Source organism: Protopterus annectens, chromosome 8.part1 (assembly GCF_019279795.1).
Source record: "Protopterus annectens isolate FY-2018-M chromosome 8.part1, PAN1.0, whole genome shotgun sequence".
NCBI classification, from domain to species: Eukaryota; Metazoa; Chordata; order Ceratodontiformes; family Protopteridae; genus Protopterus; species Protopterus annectens.
This window is the reverse complement of record NC_056742.1, coordinates 419802590-419816954: the sequence shown is the minus strand read 5'-3', so window position 1 is coordinate 419816954 and position 14365 is coordinate 419802590. Positions and strand designations below refer to the sequence as shown.

The 14365-nt window shown below is 40.7% G+C and overlaps 1 protein-coding gene across 1 annotated transcript in view; it reads right to left on the bottom strand.

Annotated features, from left to right (window-relative positions):
* Positions 1–14365, bottom strand: part of CYLD (CYLD lysine 63 deubiquitinase) — a 1495154-nt gene that overhangs the window by 1140426 nt on the left and 340363 nt on the right. The window lies entirely within an intron of this gene.

Here is a 14365-nt window from a genome sequence, read left to right as displayed (position 1 = left end):
ATAAAGCACCCCAAACCCCCTCATCATGTAATTCTGTCCCTAGACTGTCCAAATTTTCTTCAGATGTGCAGAAGAGTGTTTAACAATCAACAACAGAGAGGGTAAGACTCTCTGGACCAGCTTTGCTACAGGCAGGGAAGAAGGGATGGTATGTTAAGGAGGAAAGCTCCCCTCTCTTATAGTCTTTCGTTTTTTCCTAATTAGGGGTCGCCACAGCAGATCTCTGGTCCGCTTATGACTGGTAGTGGATTTTTATGGTGTCAAGTTGCCAGCCCGGCGCCCAACCTTCAGAGAAGGCACATGCGTATTCACGCACCTACCTGCATGTCTTTTAACATTTCCTCACTCGTGGGGAGGACATGCAGACTCCACACAGAATGTACTCCAGCTGAGAATTGAACTGGAGAGCCTCTTGCTGTGAGGCGACAATGCTAACCGCTGCACCACCACTGCCTATAGAAAGATAGATCCCTCTCTTCTATAGCAATCATCACATTAATAACATAACTGTTATATCTGATAATAGGAGGGTCATCCTCTGTAACCACAGGACAGAGTCCCTAGAAAATCCTTCTAGGTGGACATCCCAATGGAACCATCCCAGATAATGGTTCTGAAGGAAGAACCAGAACAAGACATCACACCAAGTTTATAGTAGTATTCAAAGGTATTTCACAAAAAGCAGGTGGTGATCACGCAATGCCATCCACAGATACAAGCCTTAAAAAAAAAATAAATAAAAGTAGAAGCTAGGGTGACTGCTGTAGCGGAATGGTTCTCAGATGCTGTATTAAGCAGCTTTCCATAATATTTTGGCAAAACTGTATGTAGCTGGAGAACTATTTACATATCATCAACTGACAATTTCTGTTTTGTTCTGGACAATGATATGAAAAAATGGTTGTCTTTGTGACTAGCCTTCATCCCAGGTAAACTCATCAACTGATGTTAGTTTGTCTCCACCGCCACATCAAACATGACAGAAGTGTTAGCTCTTTTTGTGATACTGGCCTACTGAAAAATCAAACACAATGGATTACTAAAACAGCATGAAGTTAGAAATCCTTCTGGTAGAACTCACTGCCACTAGATAAATTATAATTCCTGGAAGGTATCTCAAATTATCTGAGATGACTGACTTACAGGCAGCTAAGGTGAGTTTCTCAAACAAAGTATAAATTTAGGGCAGCACATGATCCCATATGACTGAGTCAAAGAGACGTATTTTACAGAAAGGAGTTGCACAGTTTTAATTAAATTACAGATGAAGAATCTAAGTGGATATCTGAAAAAAAAACACAAGATGGATTTGGGTGGGGTTAAAGGTTGGTGTAATGGTTAAGGTTATTAACTCACAAACACAAGGTACTGAGTTTGATCCTTACCATGAGAAGCATGAATAACTTTAAAAAGGCTCCCTGAGGTCATTAGCCTAGTAATTTTTCGGGTTGAGGGTTAGCATAATGCTTAAGGTATTTACCTCACAGACACAAGGTGCAAAGTTTGAGTCTTTCCTTTGAAAATAAAATTGGCTAGACTTTAAATTGCCCACAAGGGCAGCCAGTCTAGTACTCATCTATGAACTTATGATATAATCAAAACATTTAGAAAGATGGTCTAAAAATGAAGGGACAGTGATTGAAGAAGGCTCCAATCCTCTACCAGTTGCCAATAATGAAAAAAAAAAAATGCCCCGCTACCTTTGCCTTTGAAAAGAGACGAAAATCTGCAGGGACTTTTCTAGACAAGGTGAGGTAGTAAAACTGGAGAAGCCAAGTTGTGAGACTGAGGGAGGGAATGCCCAGATGAGGTTTGCCTGAGGGATGGGTTAGCAGTGCTTTGCTATGCTGTAATTATAAAATCTTCTCCAAAAGTTAAGGATAAAACAAGTGGAAACCCCATTTGCTGAAGCCAGTTTTGGAGTATGAAAAGGACTTCTGTCTTGAGAGGTCTTGCTTTCTGGATGTTCCTCATCCTCACAAGAAAAGTACTGATGAGTCCAGGGGCCAGTCACTCCTTCCAGGATGAATCAGACAGAAGAAACTTTTGACATTAGAAATTTCAACAAATCACCCTGATGTTCACAGACAGTTACTAAGCATGCGATTAAGGAGGACACTGAAAAACCTAGCTCAGATTCTGAACATTCCCAGAGCACTGCCTGGTTAAGTGACTTGAACAAAGTAACACAGCAGGCAAATGAAGGCTGAGGGAATCAAACCCTGGACTACAGGAAGCAGCCTATTAACAGCTCATAGCCTTAATCTCTGTGTTTAATGCCAGAACGTCAGGTGTGCCTCACAGCAGAATCACATATGCAACAAATCCAAAACATTTCCATAAAGAGGGTATTTAGCAATAGCAAGAAAGAAGTTAGAAGAAAGAAAAATAATTGCATCACAAAAACTGTCAAAAGCTATAGATAAAAATTTAATCTCTTTAACAAAACAAATCAAATCGAAACAATATTTAGCTATGGAAACATTAAATCATCCAGAAATTATGTGATTAACAGAAGCTACTGAAATGCATAAAAAGTAAGGACTTGTTAACGGTGTAATATTTATGCAAAAAACCTGTACTAACCAATACGGTCACAGCAGCTCCAAAGATATATGAACATGTATACAAGACAAAGACATCTAGAAATGGACAATTTTACAAAGGAAAAAATAAGAAAAGAAAAGTGAAATGTTTTGAGAAAGAAAACAAAAAGTACAGTTTTGTACCTACCATAAATGCAGATGTCCGATAGGTATGCATCTGCAGTCATCACATATGGGTTGTCCTGCCTCAGGCAGCCCTTGATCAGCCAGTTCCAAAGTCTGGGTCTGGCCTCGGCTGATGTCGCACTTTCCCCGACGTCAGAGCGTCTGGGGTATAAAAGCATCAGCCGACGCCATATTCCTCAGTTTTTCTTGCCCCAGATGCCAGGTGCCCTCTAGGAAGGCTAAATTTGGAGGAATGCAATAAAATTCCAAACATTTGCAGAAAAATATACATATATATATATATATATATATATATATATATATATATATATATATATATATATATATATATATATACAAACAAATACACCATAACAGATTCCCCCAGCTAGCTAATGGAGGGATAAGCACCCTAGGAATACCACAGAGGGGAAGGAGGGAGGGTAAACCTGACTGCAGATGCATACCTATCAGACATCTACATTTATGGTAGGTACAAAACTGTACTATGTCCTTCAAGGATGCATCTGCAGTCATCACATATGGGTAGAATACCATAGCCAATCTGGGGGTGGAGGTACTAAGTAAAGGATGGTGTAGTTAAGATACCCTGCAGGACTGCCGTAGCAAAACCTGCTCTGGATCTGGAGTATAAAGGTAAATTGTAATGCTTGGCAAATGTATGCACGGAGCTCCATGTAGCAGCTTCTAAAATGTCCTTGGTAGCCACCCCTCTTAGGAAGGCTGTGGCTCTCGTGGAATGAGGTCTAATGTTAGCTGGCACAGTTTTTCCATGAAAGGAGTAACAAAAACGAATGCAATATCCTATCCATTTTGAAATTGTCCGTTTGGAAATTGCTTTTCCTTGGGCCCCAGCAGCATATGCTACAAACAACTGGTCAGTCTTTCTGTAACTTTTAGTTCTGTCCAAGTAGTAGCGCAATTGTCTGTGTATGTCCAGGGTGTGCAGAAGTTTCTCCCCTTTATTTTGTGGTTGTGGGAAGAATGTAGGCAAGTGAATAGCTTGGTTCAAAGATACCCTGGATACCACCTTTGGCATAAATGTAGGATTGGTCCTCAAAGAAACTCTGTCCTGATGAAAGATAAGAAATGGCTGCACTGCCATTAAAGCTTGCAACTCAGATACTCTTCTTGCTGAGGTTATGGCCAGAAGGAAGGCAGTTTTCCAAGACAGAAACTGTAGATCTGCCGATGCTGCTGGTTCAAAGGGAGGAAGTGTTAGTTTTTCCAACACGAAGTTAAGGTCCCAGGTAGGTAGAGGCGGTTTCCTTGGAGGATTGATGTTTTTGATTCCTCTTAGAAACTGTCTCAGGAGAGGATGAGAGAAGACAGGTGGAATAACATTGTATTCTGCTGAAATTGCTGAGGCATGTATCTTAATGGAAGAGTAAGACAGGCCATTGTGGAACAATTCTGCCAAATATTCCAGTATATGTGCCATGTTCATCAGTGTCACATCTAGGCCCTTTGTTGTGTTCCAAGTGTGAAATCTTTTCCATTTTGCTGAATATGCCTTCCTTGTGGAAGGCCGGCGAGCTTCCATAATAATATCCTTCACTCTCTGGGATAGGTTATCCTGAGGAGGAGTCATGGTATTCTCCAGGCAGTTAGCTGCAAAGTTTTCAGGTTGGAATGCAGTCTTGAAATTATGCTGCGTCAGTAGAAGTGGCCATAGGGGGAGAGGCCATGGTTTTGTCTGTGACATACTCTTTAACAGTGGGTACCAGTGCTGTCTTGACCAGTTTGGAGCTATCAGAATCACTCTGGGCTGCTCTGCCCTGATCTTCAGTAAGACCTTGGTCATTAATGGAAGAGGTGGGAAAGCATACACTGTTAGAGCTTTCCAGCTGAAAGAGAGAGCGTCCACTTTCCATGCTTGTGGGTGGTATGTTCTTGAGCAGAATTTCTTCAGTTGATGATTGTGGGGGGAAGCGAACAGATCTATTTCCGGCCTTCCCCATGATTGTGTTATGAGTAAGAAGATGTCTGGGTGCAGCATCCATTCGTGTGCATCCATGGTAGTTCTGCTTAAGCTGTCTGCCAGTATATTGTCTTTCCCTGGCACGAACTGGGACTGTAGCTGTATATTGAGTTTCAAGGAAAGTTCCCATAGATCCATTGCCAGTCTGCAAAGAGGGTAGGAATGGGTACCTCCTTGCTTGTTTATGTACCACATAACTGTGGTGTTGTCTGTCCTTATGAGTAGGTGGCCTTGATGAAGGAAATGTCTGAAGGCCTCGATTGCGTGTATCACTGCCAGCATCTCCTTTTGGTTTATGTGCATGCGCAGCTCTTTTTGTGACCATAGCCCTTGGATACATCTGCCCTCCATGTGTGCTCCCCAACCTTGGTCTGAAGCGTCCGTGGTGATGGTTTGGTTGGCTCTTGGCTTGCTGAAGGGCAACCAGCTGTTCGACTGGCAGGCTTGAGCCCACCACAGAAATTCCTTTTGAAGGCATGGAATGAGTGGGATCAAAGTTTCTAAGCTGTGACTGTGCTGAGTCCATAAACTCCTTAGGTACCATTGTAATTTTCTCATATGCAGTCTTGCTTGTGGAATCAGAAGAATGCAAGATGCCATGTAACCCAGGGCCTGCAGGATTTTCCTTACAGTCAGCTGAGTTTGTCTTGTCAGGTTCTTGAAGTAATCCGGTAGTTGTTTTTGTTTTTCTTCTGTGAGAAAGGCCATTTGGGTGGTTGTGTCTAGATCCGCTCCAGAAAAGTTATTCTTTGGGATGGAACAAGTCTTGATTTGTGGATGTTGACTGTATATCCCAAGGCCTGCAGCAGGTGGATGGCATAGTCCAAGTCCTTTAACAGAGTTTGCTTGCTGTCCGCTTGTATAAGGCAGTCGTCCAGATATGGGTAGATTTGAATCCCCTGAAGTCTGCAGTGTGCAATTACTGATGCCAGGCATTTCGTGAATACTCTGGGCGCAGTAGACAAGCCAAAGGGCAATGCTGAGAATTGATAATGTTCTGACCCTGCAAGAAATCTGAGGTGTCTTCTGCAGCTTTGTCGGATAGGGACATGCAGGTATGCCTCCTTGAGGTCTAGAGTCACCAGCCAAGACCCCTTGCCCAGCATGGGAAGGAGTTGCTGTAGAGTCAGCATTTTGAATTTTGGCACAATGAGGTAAGTATTCAGTGCGGACAAGTCGAGAATAGGCCTCCATTGATTTTCTTTTCTTGGAACAAGGAATAATCTGGAGTAAAATCCTTGGCCTTGTTCTGAAAGAGGTACCTTTTCTATGGCTTTCATTTGCATTAAGTTGGTAATTTGCTTCAAAGCCTCTGCCCTCTGATTTGGTGGCAGGTCTGGCATGCCTTTTCTTTTAGGCAATGTGTGGAAATGGAACCTGTATCCTTTGTCTATTATTTGCAGTGTCCATGTGTCCTTTGTAATGCTGTGCCAATTTTTTGAGAATAAGGAAAGCTTTCCGCCCAAAGGTGCTTCTAATTGAGCCCTGGTCGGCAGAGTCAAAATAAAGTCATTGAGTCTGTCCTGGTGTAGCAGTTGTAGTTCCTGCACTACCTCTTTGGTTGGGAGGCTGCCACTGACGGCATCTGTAGGAGCCTCTAGCTTGCCCTCTACACCTCTGGCACGTCTATTCCTGCCTCTCTGAGATCTGTCTGAGTCCGGAAAGGACCAATTCTTAGTAGGCCAATTTCTGCTGAATCTCGGTGGTTGGACTTGCAGAAAGTCTTTGACTGTTTGCACAGATTTTGCCTTTTCTTCAAATTTCTTTAAGACCTCTTGAGCTGTGGAACCAAATAATTTTTGCTTTTCCATAGGAGCATCCAAAAGCTTAGCTTTAACATGGTCTGGCAGAGATTGTTCCTTCAGCCAGGCATGCCTACGTATAACTGCACCTGTCATAGCTGACCTACAGGAAGCTTCCAATGCATCATAACCACACTGTAAGAAATGGTTACTAACCTGCTGGGAGTTGTGCACCAGATCCTGAAGGGATTTGCGATCAAGGGGTTCAGGATTTGCGATCAAGGGGTTCAGGAGAGGACAGTTTCTTATGCAATTCATCTAACAAATACTCTTGGTACTGTATCATATGAAATTGACAATTTAATGCCCTCATGGAAAGAGTTGCAGAAGTATACACTTTCTTACCCCATCTCTCTAATGCGCTGGACTCCCTTTCAGAGGGTAGAGGATTTTTTGCAGTGGCAGCAGCAACCCCTTTTGGGCCCTGGCAAATAGTTTCTGGATCAGCAGAGTGGGCCTTGTACAGGTGTAGGTGTGAGTCTGGGACCCTGTAGTATCTATCAGGTTTGGCAGGAGCCGGAGGGAGAGAGTCAGGGGCTGTACTAGCATCAGAGTACACATCATCAATGACATTCAAAACAGGAATTATAGCTAAAGGCCTATGCTGAGGTAAATGTAAAAAGGTCCTTAATCTCTTTCTAGAATCAGAGAATTCCTGACCCTGCCATTGAAAATGTTCTCTCATAGAGTGTAATGTCTCTCCAAAGGAAAACTCTTCAGGAGGGGAGGCCGAGGGAATAGATTCTTCAGCATCAGAATCCTCGTAGGCCAAATAAGCCTCCTCCTGGTGGTCTGACAGAGCAGAGCCATCAGTGGACTCATCTGAGGATTGAGGGTCAGAGGGCTCAACCCTGGGCCTTTTGTCTGGAGGTGGTTGAGAGCCCCTGTCCGGATGAGGTTGAGAACCTCTAATTAATGAGATAAGATCCTCTGCTAGGCTAAGAATCTGAGAGCCAGTAGAAGGTCTCTGAGAGGAAACCTTGGGAGGCAAAGCTTTAGGAAGTTTAGCAGCTTTAGCCCTAGAAAAAGCCTTAATGGACATGGAAGCAGGGGGTCTGGCTGCCCCACGTGCAGGAGTAGACTTGTCTAAAGGAATGGCGTCGGAAAGTTCCTGGAGGTTTCAGTAGGTAATTCAGTAACCGACTCGGCCGTGGCCTCCGGGGCCGAGGTAGTCGGTTGTGCGGTTTCGGTAATAGGAAGTACCAAGGACTCGGTTTCAGCCGAGACCGAGACACTCGCGGTAGGCCTGACCGTGGTTTCAGCCGAAACCGCGGGCCGCGTGTGTCGGTCCTTGTCCTTCCGTTTTTTAACTAAATACGAAGTCGGAGTCTCCGACGGCATCTTATAAGCAAAAGTAGCCCCAAAGAATTCCTCTGCAAACTCCGACCGACGTCTAAGAGTTCGTCGGTTGAAGGAAGCACAGGCTGAACAGGCCGAGATGTCGTGGTCTGGGCCTACGCAGGGGAGGCAGTAAGAGTGGAAATCCTTATGAGGTATTTGACAAGTTAAACAATTATTAACTTTATCTGACATCGGCTGAGGCAAGAAAGAGTCCCCAATGGGGTACTTAGCTTTTACGAAGTATTCGGTAGCTGAATCACAGGAGCTGGCCGACCAGTACTTGCGAACTGCTTCTGCTTCGGGCACCACGCGGCAAGAAAGACTGAGGAATATGGCGTCGGTTGATGCCCCAGGCAGCTCTGACGACGGGAAAGTGCGACATCAGCCGAGGCCAGACCCAGACTTTGGAATCCGGCCGACCGAAGGGCTGCCTGAGGCAGGACAACCCATATGTGATGACTGCAGATGCATCCTTGAAGGACATCATATGGTGAAACATTAAAGCAGCAAAGAGAAAAAGTGATTGACCAACTGCAAAGTGAAGGGTTTACTGTGGAGACTCAGAATAATGGCAAGATCACAATAAGATGAATCAACAACTCCCCAGGAAAATAGTGCAATAGAAAGAACAGGATACCTGTATACAGGATATGCTACTGAGTTAAATTATGATGCCTTCTACTGGAAATTTGGTTGAAATTCCAGTTAGGGTTGCATTGCAAGGGGATATGAGGAATCAGAGAATAGACAGGATACTCTCAGACTATAGAGTATTATGATATTAAGACAGATGAAAGATAATAAACAAAGGAAAGCAAGTAAGACCCAAAATGTTAGAAGACTGCAAAAACTGATGAACACACAAATCAATACAATTAGCAGAGATTCATATGATGTAACAAAGATAAAAAGAATATACTTCTGTGCAGCTAAGCTAAGAGCAGAATAAGTACTACCATAAAAACACAAAGGAACAGAGGAAAGGAAGGGGATTAGTAGAAATGCCACCATGGATACTTGAATGGGGGAGTGGGTAGCTACTAAGACAAGAAGATTTACAGTTAGAAGAATACAGAATAGGGCGCAGCTCATCAAAAACTGTAACAAAGGCTGAGGGGATTCAAACCATGGACTACGAGAAGCAACCCATTAATGGTTCCAAAAAGCAACCACACAACATCAAAACCAATCAGGACTCATTTTACATAATTTCCATTAATAAACTAAAATATTAGAACAAACAGAAAAACTTTGAAGGTATACAGAAAAATGCAATGGAAAATGCAAAGCAACTAATTCACTGACAATCCAAAAAATGCTTTGTAGACAGCTGGGAAAGAAAAGCAACACTACAAAAAAAGAAGAAATCAATATGTGTTGGAGCATTACTTGAGGAGATCCTGTTGAGCATAACAAGGCTGACAAATGGATAACAGAGTTAAAAGAAGCACTAAGAAGTACTAATATAAAGGATATGCAATGAAATAAAGTAGAATTTAGAGCAATTGAGACAAAATTAGTAAAGACTCACAAATGGAAAACCTCGGGTCAGACGCAGTACCAAAAGTCTGTCTTGAAGTAGCAACACCTTTGCGAAACGATTTAGCTCTAAATAAAATGTACTTACATGCACATCTTGAACAGATACAAACCTAGCTGACAACAGGAAAAAGCATGATAAACAGCAAGTTATTATCCTAGGGATAAAAATACAAAGGAAAAATTCCAGGGTGATCTTTATCAACACTGCTGCTTTGCCTTGTCATTAAACCATTAAGCTTCCTAGTTAAAAGATTTAGCTAAGGTTACTGCTTAACTTCCAAAAAACAGCCTCATTAAAAGACCTCGTCTACGTTTTGTGGATGACTTAAAACTGTACAGCTCATTAGACAAGCACTTGAAGGACCAACTATAAATGGTTAAAACTTTCTCAGACAATAAAAGAATGACATGTGGGGTGGTATTCATTTTCAATGCTCTTCTGTGCAGCTGGAATTTGCGCAGGCTTTGCCTAGGCATAGCTTTCACATGATTCATAGAGGCAAGTTGTGTTTCAGAGCAGAGAGTTTAATCAGCTTACAAAAACCTATGCAAATGAGGCACTAATGAGATGTAGATGAGAAATGTCTTACGTTTGTGTGAACATTTTACATAGATGTGGTCTTTTCCCACTTGCATTTGATTCAGTCACTTTTTATGCACATCTGTACAATGTGTGCATACATTACAATAGGCAAAATTAAGCATTTTTTATCCACTTTGCAATCATTAGAGATGCTTGCTGTAGCTTCAAACCTGGTTATTTCTCAAAGCAAGCTGCTTCTGTTGGCCACAATAAAACTGTAGATGCCAACAGTGCTCACTGGCCAAAAAGCCCAGATACAGGCAAAGCTTGACTTATCATAATTATAACTCTGTTGACTAAGAAATGCTTTACAAATTTAGAGTGCACAGGACTATTGTTAAGAGTTTTAGTAAGTTTATATGTCCCACAGATGAGGACTGGGGGATGAGTGGTCTTCGTATACCCATACCTATGGACCCCAGGGTATGTACAGCCCTTTCTATACTTGTCACTGGGACACTACAGAGAAACTGGGACATACTGAGTATTTTTCACACTTCTGCCTTGAGAATATTTTAGCAGTCCCTCAACATACTCTTGGCATGCATGAATCAGTGTATTTATCTTCCATTGTCACCTCAGGACCAAGCCAAAACTAGGAGTGTTTTCTATGTTATGGCACATTTTCTAAAGGTGTTGGTGTGAAAGACTGTACCCATGTTACCACAAAGGCCCTATCACTTGTCTAGGTTTACAATTGAAGACAAACAGGTGGAGAAGTTCGTTTACATATTTTACTACACAGAAACACATCAGGATGGATAGCAGCAGTACAAAATATAAGCAAACTGAATAACTGACAAACTACACAGACATACATGCTTACACCTCAACAGCTAACTACAAAATGGCAGCTAGGCTCACACGTGCTCAGTATTTATACACTTGTGCAAGCCCTATAAAGCTTCTTAAAGCTGTACACACATACTGATCTACAGAGATGAATATGAAAAAGACCAGCAACACTGAAATTAGTGAATACATTTAAGATTCTAAAGCATTAATCACATTTGTGAAATCTGGTTTTACAAGAAAAAAGTGTAAAGATTGGATTTTTGTTGACTTTGCATCACTTGGGAACAAAATATGTCATTAATGTTTGGAAGGACAGTGAAAGGAAGGTGAAAATTTAAACTAAGTAAAAATTGTGGTCTTAAAAGTGTTCATATAAAATATTGCATGATATAAACTGCATATTATGCAGTAAAGCATTTTCAGTTATTGTTGTATGTGATAAAGATACTAAAGTAAACAAGTGCCATTTTCTGCTTTTTAGTTTCATGAAATGAAGGCATTACAATGTAAAATGACAAGAAAGGCCAACAAAAGCATGCTTACATTAACGTTCTGTAATCTTGGGTTGTTGAGGTGGGAGACAGCATGTCAAGGAGCACAGATTATAACACCTGTACAGTTGATATGTTTTCTCTTACTTTTGCATAGGTGAATGTCTGCATTAAGGCCCTTGGCTTAACCTAATATTTTTTTTTGTGCAAGCAAGTAAATAAGAGAGCACTGGATGTAATGAAAAGTTTTCCTTTAGCAAATAAAAGTTCAGCCTTGAGTTGAGAAGTCTGCCAGTAATGCCAGCTGTACACTTTGTTCTCATGTTTCCTTGGAGACAAACTGATTACAAGGCAGGGCAATAAAAGCCACAGCACTTTTTAAGGCTAAAAGTTAATGGTTTCTTGAAAGAATATAATCTGTTTTTCCACATCTGGGAGGGGAATAAAGATAAATTAATAAACAGTAATTAGTGTGTGTTGGAACACATGCTGTAACATACATCTTAGCATTGATAACCTTAATTTTAGGTTAGGTAATGCCTTTGTGTGCCACTGTTGATTTGGGACAATTGCTCCTATCAGTAGGGTAAAACTTCAGTATTTGAGGATGCACATTGTTTTATGTGGTTGTGAGGAATTTAAAGAACAGGTAGAGGAAATTATTTAAGCTTTATTAGGGAAGATAGAAATTTCTTCAGAAATTATAGGCAGTGAGTGAGTGGGATAAAATGAAGCGTGGAGTGTAAAAATAAGGTAAAATAAAAGGAAAGAAATATGGCTAATTAGTAACAGGAATTATTTAGAGGTACTGAAAAAGCTAAAGTATTCTAAAATAAGGAGAACCTCACAGAACAAGACGTGCTACTGCAAAACATTAAGAGAAAATAAAGGAATATCTGGATAATATGCATGAGTTTACAAAGACTGATGATAAGCAATTATGTTTGATAATATCTCCAGAACACAAAAACTTTTAGCACAGTCACTTAGGCAACAAAAGCAGAAAGGGTTGTTGCAAACCCTAGGGAGCTTATTACAAGAAAAATAACCACACAGCTAAGGTTAGAACTAGACAAGGCTAAACAATTAACAGTTAAGACAGACAGAAATTAAATAAACATGGTGACATACAATCAAATCTCTGGGAAGGTCTCCAGGAATAGATGGTTTTCCCTATGGAAGTTTGAAAGCTATGAGGGAAGAAAGGATAATGACCTGGAAGATTTTGTCTAACAGTATTTTGTAAGAGGGGAGAGTGCCAGCATCCTGAAAGAAAGCTTTGGTAGTTGTAATACCTAAAGATAAAGATGGTAGAGACCCACCAGCCCTAGTTTCATATATGCCCACTCCAATTAAAAAGCATGATTACTAAGTGTTTATGTATATAACAGCTAAAAGAATGGAAGAGGTGCTACCATAACTGATATATATGGATTAATGTGGTTTGGTATAGGGGAGGCATAAATTTGACATTAATAGAACAATAATGATCCAGAAGGTAGGACAGTAAAAGAAACTAATGCTATTGTTGGGTTTTGATGCATAGAAAAGCACTTGACACATTAAGCTGTAATTTTATGAGATGGGCAAATGGAAGTATTTCCATTCCGTGATACAATAATAATGTTAATTAGGAGTATATAGGAGGGATCAGAGACAAAAATTATAAAGGGAGGGTTCATTTCTGACAAAATGCATCTGAACAGAGGGACCAGACAGAAGTATCCTCTTTCCCCATGTTATTTGCTTTATATTTCAAGCAAGCCATTGGTAAAGAAAATAAGGAACTCAGAAATTCAAGGATAAAATTAGTATGGTAATCAAAATAAGTTGGCTTTATTAACAGGCGATATTGTGTACTCAATAAAACCAGAACAGCACATCTCAGTGTTGCGGATAATCTTGAGACAGTTTCAGGTCTTTTCGGGATATAAAATTAATCAAGATAAAACAAAAGCTATAGCTGTAAACTATGTACCCACACATGAGTCAGTCCAGCAATACCCATATGTATGGGGGGCACAATAAAAGTAAGTACTTACAAGTATGGATTAAAATGGATTCCGTTATGACAGCTAAGAATATGTGGGAAGAGGCTAAACAAAAGACAGTACAAAAACTGAGAAATGGGAAGCTCTTGTTTATGGTTATGGATAGCAAGATACAAGCAGTAAAAATGATTTAGTCCCTTTATTTTTATATGTAGGTAAGTCATATTTTTACCAAACAGAGGAGAAGTTGTGGACAATAATAAAGTGTTGAAGTACTTATGTGGGAGGGAAGAGGCCAAGGGTCAAGTGGGATAAGCTGGTCCTTTTAACAGAGCAGGATGCTTTAGGATTAAATGATTTGAAAGGATGTTTTAGAGCTATGCTATTAAGGTTAATATACATAAAAGCAGAAAACTATAATTCAAAGTGGAAAGGGATGGTGATGTTGAAACGGGAGAAATTCAAGAAATAAGGAGAGGGTCGGATATTGAATGCAGATCATTAAGGATAACAGCAGTCATTCAGAATATTACATTCGCAAAGTAGCAGAAAGTATTCTAAGAACTAAGCCAACATGAGAAAGGAGGTTTTGATAGTAGGGATGACTGCAATTAGAGGTACGAAGAATAGACAAGAGAGGGCTGGAATTTACCAGAGAAAATTAGCAAATAAACCAAGGTATTGGGGAAAAGGTAACAGAATGGGAAGAAGCCAAGAAGACATATGGACTGCAGGCTAGAGACTGCCTTCCCTATCAGGAATTGATAGCAGTACATAGGAAATGACGAAAGGGATAGGGGAATCCTAAGTGAAAGACCTGCCCTGGTGGAGTTTTACTTGAATCTTGAAAATTAGCTGCTGTTAAAAAAATGGATAGTTAGTGGGACATACAAAATATTGCAGAATATCCATAGAAATCAGTCACAGGAGATTAGAAAAGATTGGGAAGAAAGCCTGGATAAGCAGTTCACAGTGAAACAATGGGAGGACATGTGTATGGCTCCTGAGTATGTGACAAAGTCTAGAAGATTTACGATTTTTGCTTGGAAGTGTTGGCACAAGTATTTTTATACCCCAAACAGACTACAAAGAATTTATTTTTCCTTA